The 8,353-nt window shown below is 43.5% G+C and overlaps 1 non-coding gene across 1 annotated transcript; it reads left to right on the top strand.

Annotated features, from left to right (window-relative positions):
• The first annotated feature begins 3,991 nt into the window (after nt 1-3,991).
• On the top strand, nt 3,992-4,065 carry Trnav-cac. The gene has a single exon. It is a non-coding gene; the product is annotated as a tRNA-Val (tRNA).
• The last annotated feature ends 4,288 nt before the right edge of the window (nt 4,066-8,353 follow it).

The following is an 8,353-nucleotide window of genomic DNA, read 5'->3' as shown; positions in this document are numbered from 1 at the left end:
AAATAAAGACAGATAAAGAGACAGACACGAATATTGCTATACAAAAAGATATCCAGTCCACAGTGATGAGAGAGAAAGGATCTCACCAAAGAGACTCCCCCTCCCTGTGTGCAGTCCTTAGAGTGGAAACAACGCCAGGACACGGAGGGAGGGGGGACACGGTTGAGGTCCTCAGAGCTGGGAGTCTTCCTAGTTTCATGTCGCGTCCTTGTCAGTGTTTAAAGTGTACACAAATATGAACCATCGCCGTAAATCACCGTGCAGGCAGCGAGACAGCACAAAGGTTATAATGTTCAGCGCTCAAAAAGTATGATTTTCAAAATGAACACTGCGACTCATGTTGTCTCGGTTGGGTTGTCAAAATTCTTCGTCCGTTGTGTCATATTGTCTCATACAAAATCGGAAAGATAAATTTTAGAGCGAGATACTTGTATTTTGTTATGTGACAACAGTGAGGTAGCCTACTATGTAACGTGACAGCAGTGTGGTAGCCTACTATGTTCCGTGACAACAGTGTGGTAGCCTACTATGTAACGTGACAGCAGTGTGGTAGCCTACTATGTAACGTGACAGCAGTGTGGTAGCCTACTATGTTCCGTGACAACAGTGTGGTAGCCTACTATGTTACGTGACAGTAGTGTGGTAGCCTACTATGTTGCGTGGCAGCAGTGTGGTAGCTTCATTATGTTGTTGTGTGGCAGCAGTGTGAGAGCTCACTATCTTACGTGACAGTAGTATGGTAGCCTACAATGTTACGTGACAGCAGTGTGGTAGCCTACTATGTTACGTGACAACAGTGTGGTAGCCTACTATATTGAGTGACAGCAGTATGGTAGCCTACTATGTTGCGTGACAGCAGTGTGGTAGCCTACTATGTTACGTGACAGCAGTGTGGTAGCCTACTATGTTGCGTGACAGCAGTGTGGTAGCCTACTATGTTACGTGACAGCAGTGTGGTAGCCTACTATGTTGCGTGACAGCAGTGTGGTAGCCTACTATGTTACGTGACAGCAGTGTGGTAGCCTACTATGTTACGTGACAGCAGTGTGGTAGCCTACTATGTTACGTGACAACAGTGTGGTAGCCTACTATGTTGCGTGACAGCAGTGTGGTGGCCTACTTTGTTACGTGACAGCAGTGTGGTAGCCTATGTTACGTGACAGCACTGTGGTAGCCTACTATGTTGCGTGGCAGCAGTGTGGTAACCTACTATGTTGCGTGACAGAAGTGTGGTAGCCTATGTTATGGTGACAGCAGTGTGGTAGCCTACCATGTTATGTGACAGCAGTGGTAGCCTACTATGTTACGTGTGACAAGCAGTGGTAGCTTCTTTTATGTTACAAAATAACAGTGTGGTAGTCACTATGTTACGTGAGAGCAGTGTGGTAACCTACTATCTACGTGACAACAGTGTGGTAGCCTACTATGTTACGAGAGCAGTGGTAGCCTACTATGGTATGTCACAGCAGTGTAGCCTACTATGTTACGTGGCAGCAGTGTGGTAGCTTACTATGTTACGTGGCAGGAGTGTAGTAGCCTACTATGTTACGTGGCAGCAGTGTGGTAGCCTACTATGTTACGTGACAGCAGTGTGGTAACCTACTATGTACCAGTGGGCTTCATCTTCCTATCCAAAAGTTTGCTGAATGAAAGAAATGTCATTAGTGATGTATTTATTGGTACACCAAACAATTACAAATATCTTTAAAAATAGCATGCACAAATTAATGTATATAAGTTGGAACAGTTTACCATCTTAACAAACGTATCGCATTTGTGAGAATTTAGTCGTACAATAGTTAAGAATTAAACTTTTTTAGGCTTGTTCTTTTTATATTTGTTTGAAATTTAAATACTGGGGGTGACTTGGCTGATCCACCAGTACGGTACTTAAAGCACTTGTGTAGAGGCCAGAGGAGGACACACGGAGTTTATCCCAAGGTGGAACATTTAGCCAAGGTCTTGATGTTTCCGGGAGTCACATAGAAGTTCCGCATAGATCATCCTAAAAACCACCAAGTTGAACCACTATAAACATTACGTAAACCGTGAGGGACGAGAACCATGACTAAAGCCTCGAGTTAGGACCAGGTGGTTGAGTACTGTTATGGACTCCTATGGTTAGGACTCATGCTCAAGGTTGATGACTGTCGTGGGTGACCATATTGGGGTATACTGGAGTTTACCTTTGATCAAGTATTATATATAAAAGAACTAAATATCACGTAATATAGTTTAAACCCGGAGTGAAGTACAGAGCAGGAGCAGCAGCTTCATGTACTGATCTGTATAGGATGTTGTGCTCGATAAGGATCAGGGAAGAAAGGTTGTCATTATGGAGAGCTTCAGTAAACATTCTGCTTTCTGTATTTGGTAGAGACAGTCCATTAACCCCTTGTGTACGGGGTCTTCTCTCTGCTGAATAAAATCGTCTGGCATTAGTTGTATAAAAGTCGTATATGTAAGACCCATAAAATAAAATTTTAACACAATGTTGGTGTAATAAATACATCGTAAAGAAATTATTACATGACAAAAGTTGCTCCTGTCCTGGATGTCAACTATAAAATACAGTCTTGTTATAGTTCAAGATTTTTCGGGAAATTAGCTGTTCAACTAATGACAGATCGTTACCCGTAAAAGCTTCTGATCCTTTAGGAAAATAAAAGTCAGATTGACATGTGATAACCTTGTGTCAGTTGGTGGCAGTGAGCCAGTGGTTGACTCCTGGCTTTGACACGTCTCCCTCGTCACTGCCATCACTGCCACATCCTCTCACTGTCACTGGTACATTGTGTGTTATGTCTTGTACGTCACAGCCCTCAGCCGTCACGCTACACCGGGTGTCTTGAACCAGATAATGTGTGTTGTGCGTCCCAGGAGAGTTGTCGTGCTCTAGGTGGAGGGGCAGAAGGATGAGGATATTGGTAATGAAGGAACATTCTGGTGATATATGCTGCAATGTATGAATCGAGACCCAGAATTCTCATTGGGAGACATCTTGTTTATACTCCTAGCTGAGGTTAACAGTAAACCATGGGTAATGGATGATCCCTCCTCCCCCCCACCACCTTTAACTAGAATATATATCATAATATGTGGAGTTTACCTGAACACGAGCTGGTGATCATAAAGTGCTGCCGTCACCACACCTTTACATCAGTCCTTTACGGGGACCAGACGCCAACTATTACATGTACCAGGATTACCCACACCACATCTCCTCTTTATGATCCTCTCCAGAAGTGTTCGTGAAACTATGATCCAGTTTGGTTAAAGATTTTCCCGGCATTATCACATTATCAAAAAAGTTTACATCATTTTCAATCCTCGTTGTTATTTCTCAGGTATATCTCAGTCAGGTGTCTCTGTTGTCTTTGTTTCTGGAGTAGTTTTAGGTCTTGATGTGTTATTCTCATTAAACTTGTACGTAAGATCCCCAACTCTTGTGATAGTCGCCATGTTGATGTCTGTGGAAACCGTCCAAGATTTGTATACAAGTCTGTTCACAACTGGAGGGCGAGTTGAGTTGAATACACTCCTGATTACAGACAGACAGACAAACAGACAGACCCGGAATGGTAAAAAAACAATGAATATAAATCATAATGAACAGTGATTTATGTGACCGTCATGCTAAGATGTAAGGGATGAGAGGCTGGCTGTATTCATTAAGGAGAAGACGTCATGTGGGCGCCAGTTGTACGTAAAGACAAACCAGGAAATGGAGGGGAAGGGAGCACCACAGCGGACCACATCCGCTACAGTAGTAAGAATGAGGTGTGTGTGTGTGTGTGTGTGTGTGTGTGTGTGTGTGTGTGTGTGTGTTGCCGCCCGCCACCCACCAATAGAAAAGGCTTGAAGGGTAATATATATATATATATATATATACCAAAGTACAAGTACTCGTATACTGTAGATAGATACATACAGTAAACATTACACAGGTATATTTCCTTCCATGGTGGAGAGGTTAAAGGAAGGTGTATGGCGACCTGTGGTGTAATGGTCAGCATGCTCGCTTCACAAGCGAGCGGACCCGGGTTCGATCCCCGGGCAGGGTGAAACTATGTTCAAGTTTCTTTACGCCATTTGCCTCTGTCTACCCAGCAGTAATTGGGGACCTGGATGTTAATCGATTTGCGGATCGTATTCCGGGGTGATGGTTCGACAGTGCAGAGTGCAGTTGGCGAGTTGTCCGGTCTTCTCGGACTATTCCTTGGCACTGGGTCATGCAACTCGTTAACTCATGGTGTGGTTGTTGTATTGATAAACAGCTTATACACCTTCAAAAAATTCACACCTAGGACAGCCATCCTCGTACACGAGGGGCAACAAAAAAAAGGGCTAGTTTAAAGGACTGTGTTATATCTCAGCGCCTAACACAGCGGTCTCCATAACAGTCCTCGTTAAGTGACGGGAGAAAAGTTATCGATTCATGTAACCTTTTATAGCAAACTGACAGGCTAATATCTCACTAGGGGGTGACTCTTTATGTGAGGTGGGGGTGAAGGTGGGCCTCATGGGTCAGCCGGATAGTTTGGGGTGATACCAATGCAACACACTATACTAAGCCCCAATACAACACACTATATTAAGCCCTAATACAACACACTATACTAAGCCCCAATACAACACACTATACTAAGCCCCAATACAACACACTATACTAAGCACCAATACAGCACACTATACTAAGCCCCAACACAACACACTATACTGATCACTAATACAACACACTAAACTAAGCATCAATACAACACACTACACTAAGCACCAATACAACACACTACACTAAGCACCAATACAACACACTACACTAAGCACCAATACAACACACTACACTAAGCACCAATACAACACACTACACTAAGCCTCCGGTACACAAGGAGGCAGCATAGCCGGCACTGCACTAAACCACCTTCACGTCTTCAACTGTAATGTTAGGTACCCATTCACAGCTGGGCGAACTGGGCGGTAACCGGCGACTCTCAGGACAGGAGGCAGAGACTGTATCCACACGACCTCCGCATCTCTCATGTTACAGGTGAACACAGTGAAGAATAACACACCTACATCCCAAACGCTCTTGTGGATTTACATACTGAGTTGAAGACACAGAACAAGACGAAGCAATAAAGGGTGTACAGTAGGGAGTGACAGTTTGGCAAAAGTTTTCAAAATCAAGTGGCTTGGGTTGGATTATTTGTCTATCGGCCACGCTGGTTCCGAATATGTTTGAATCTTTAACATCAGTGCATTAGAAGGTTTGTGGATACTTTTCGGTTCGACATAAAAAAAAACAAGAATAATGGTCCTAACAGCCTTTCAAACTCGGCGATGAAACCGTGATTATAGCCACTCAGTTTGTTGCAACCGTCGCTAAGGACAACCAGGAGGTCGGTGGTGTCAATACCGTGCTCCTCCAGGAAGGCCAGCAGGCTGGTGGCCAGGTCTACCCCTTTCCCCCCACCGGGACCAGGTGACCAAGGAACTCCTCACCAGGGAAGCCGATCACTGCACAGTCTTCCCTCTTTTCCATGGCGAATCTCTTGTGGTTCTTCTCACCTACACCAGTCACTATCTTGTTCTCATTGATCCTCTCATCTACCATGAGACCTCTGACCTTGAATCCCCTGAACTTTTCTTTTTTCTGTTCTCGTGACCTCTTCCTGACTCTCTCCACTTTCTTCCAGTTAGTCACTTTAGACTTGTCCCCTTCAGTTATGATGTTGTCTGCAGCTCTGATGGTGTTTGCGATGTGAGCCACTGCATCATTGGATACCTTGAACCTGTCAGCAGTTTCTCCGATCCTGTCCTCGGCTTCTTTCTCCCTTTTCCTTTTCTCTGATCTTGCTCTCCTGTCGACCATAGCCTTGAACTCATTGTCATTGACATCCTTATAATCACTATCTTCTTCCTGAGCACTGTCATCCACTGCCGACACTTTACACGACATCCTCTCCATCTCCTCCTTACTCTTTGACCTCATCTTCTCAGTTTTCCTCTCTTCCTCAGCCCTTTTCTTTGCCCTCTTCGCTTCCTTCTCCCTCTCTTCTTTCAGCTTGGCAGTCACAATTTTGTCAACGCCATCAATGCAGCCCTCCCTTCCCGGTTTCCTCTGGGCTGCCAGGAAGCTTTTCTCTCGTTCGTGCACTTTGCTGTCGTCTGCCACATCAAACAACTTCTCAGCTATATCCTCGAACCTCATCTTCAGCTTCCCGTTCTTCGTTTTCTTCCTTTTCTGTTTCTGTCCATTTCCCTTCATCATCATCGTCTCCCTCCGCATCCTCCACAGGTCGTGGACTCTCATTTTCACCCTGATTTCAGAGATAGTGGGGACAGTGGCCTTCCTATACACATCCAGTACCTTCTCAGTCACCTTGTTGGTGGCATCCATATAATCAAAAGCATTTGTTCTTCTCCTTAACCTCTCGTTTTCTGCTTCATAAGCCAGGGCACTTCCAACTTCCTTGTTCAGAGGCAACTTGTTAGATGGCAGAGGCATCCGAACCCCGAACACCTTATCGTTACCCTGGCGCAGCTGAGTGTTGCTAATCTTAGGACGACCCATCTTGGTGGCGGCCCTTTGAACTAACTGCAAAACAACACAGAAAAAACAACTTTCAGCACTTCAATATCACCACCTATTGAACAATATTTTATTCAAAAGTACGGACTGAGATTTTGTCCTTAACTGTCCAAGTCAAGCTACTTGGGCTGAATTCGTTGATCAGTCCTGGGACGAATATTACCAACGGCGTGAATAGATTCCGTGGAATAAATTCAGGGCATTCCCGTCCAGGGAGCCTCAACAAACTCTGTAAATATTGCCATTGGCCTGCCATTGGCACATATACGGAGTTTGGTAATGTTCCATGAGCGGGAATGTCCTGAATTCATTCCACGGAATCTATCCACGCCGTTGGTAATATTGGGCCCTGGTTTTCGAAATATACGTATGTGGTGACTTGCAGCAAAAATATCGGCATAATTTGTAGCGCATTGAGTTGTAAAACAATAGCATATTATGAACCAGTGTACACAGTAGTCGAATAATCCAATTCAATAACTTGATTTTAACAGGTTGTGCCACATTGCCAGTCCCTTTATTATTTACAGTTTTTTCGCGTTTTTCATGCCAAACCCAAAAGTATCCACAAACCTTCTAATGCAATGATGTAAAAAACTCAAACATATTCGGAATTAGCGTGGCCGATAGACAAATAATCCAACCCAAGCAATTAGATTTTGAAAACTTTTGCCAAACTGTCACTCCCTAGACTGTACAGGTAACGAGAGCTAATTTCACACACACACACACACACACACACACACACACACACACACACACACACGAACACGCTCTCGCATCACAATTCCCCCATCACCCCATATACTATATAGGGAGAGGCAGAAGGGTGAATCCATCGAGGAAAGTCGTTTTAGGGGGAACATGAAATATCTGTATCTGATGACCCTGTAGGTTGTATTAGGTAATGTAACTGTATCGTCAACTGTAACCGATTATGTAACTACTTTTTGGTGCAGTTAAATGAGTTTTTCTTCACAGTTGGAGCCACTGATGAAGACTAAGCATATGATGAATTAGCTCCTGTATGATGGTATTTAATGTGGCGTTTATAAGTAGTTGACTGTGTCGGGGTGTTGTCTGAGGGTGATGATGTAATAGTGAGTGAGGTAATGAACTGTGATGGTAGGTGGTGATGGCTGGTTGGGCTCCCGTGTTTATTTAAAGAACTCCGCTTCCTGGGTGTAATTTGGTCGTGTAATAAAGTCTTTACACACACACACACACACACACACACACACACACACACAGTAACCTCAGTTCTGTAATCATTTCTACGCCCCTGCTCACAGGTAGAGTGCACAGTAACTACCCGTTGTCCAAGCTCAGATTTAATTCACACAAAAGAGTGGATGGATGATGGATGGAGACGCCTGAAGGACACCCCTCACCTGGATAATGGATACATACTGTACAAAGTGTACATATATAGCCTTCTGGATACTGGGACATAACTGATCACAAGCAGATGGATATATACACCAGCTTTTTACAGATCGCAATAAATGGATATTTTTACAGGGAAACCTTTTTACAGGTATATATATTATGTATTTATTTACATAAATAAATATGACTTTTTAAATACACTTTTTTTTACACAAAACCAGATGTATACAATATAGTTTTAAATACTAAGATTTATAGCCAGATAGATTATATAACTTATCATTTATATGTATTTATGCACTCAAATATAGATAGATAGCTATTCACATATTTCTACCGCCAGATAGATATACAGTATAGCTTTTCACAGAC

The sequence above is a fragment of the Homarus americanus genome, unplaced genomic scaffold, assembly GCF_018991925.1.
Source record: "Homarus americanus isolate GMGI-L3 unplaced genomic scaffold, GMGI_Hamer_2.0 scaffold51603, whole genome shotgun sequence".
In the NCBI taxonomy this organism is placed as follows: domain Eukaryota; kingdom Metazoa; phylum Arthropoda; class Malacostraca; order Decapoda; family Nephropidae; genus Homarus; species Homarus americanus.
This window is presented reverse-complemented; position numbering and strand designations above follow the sequence as displayed.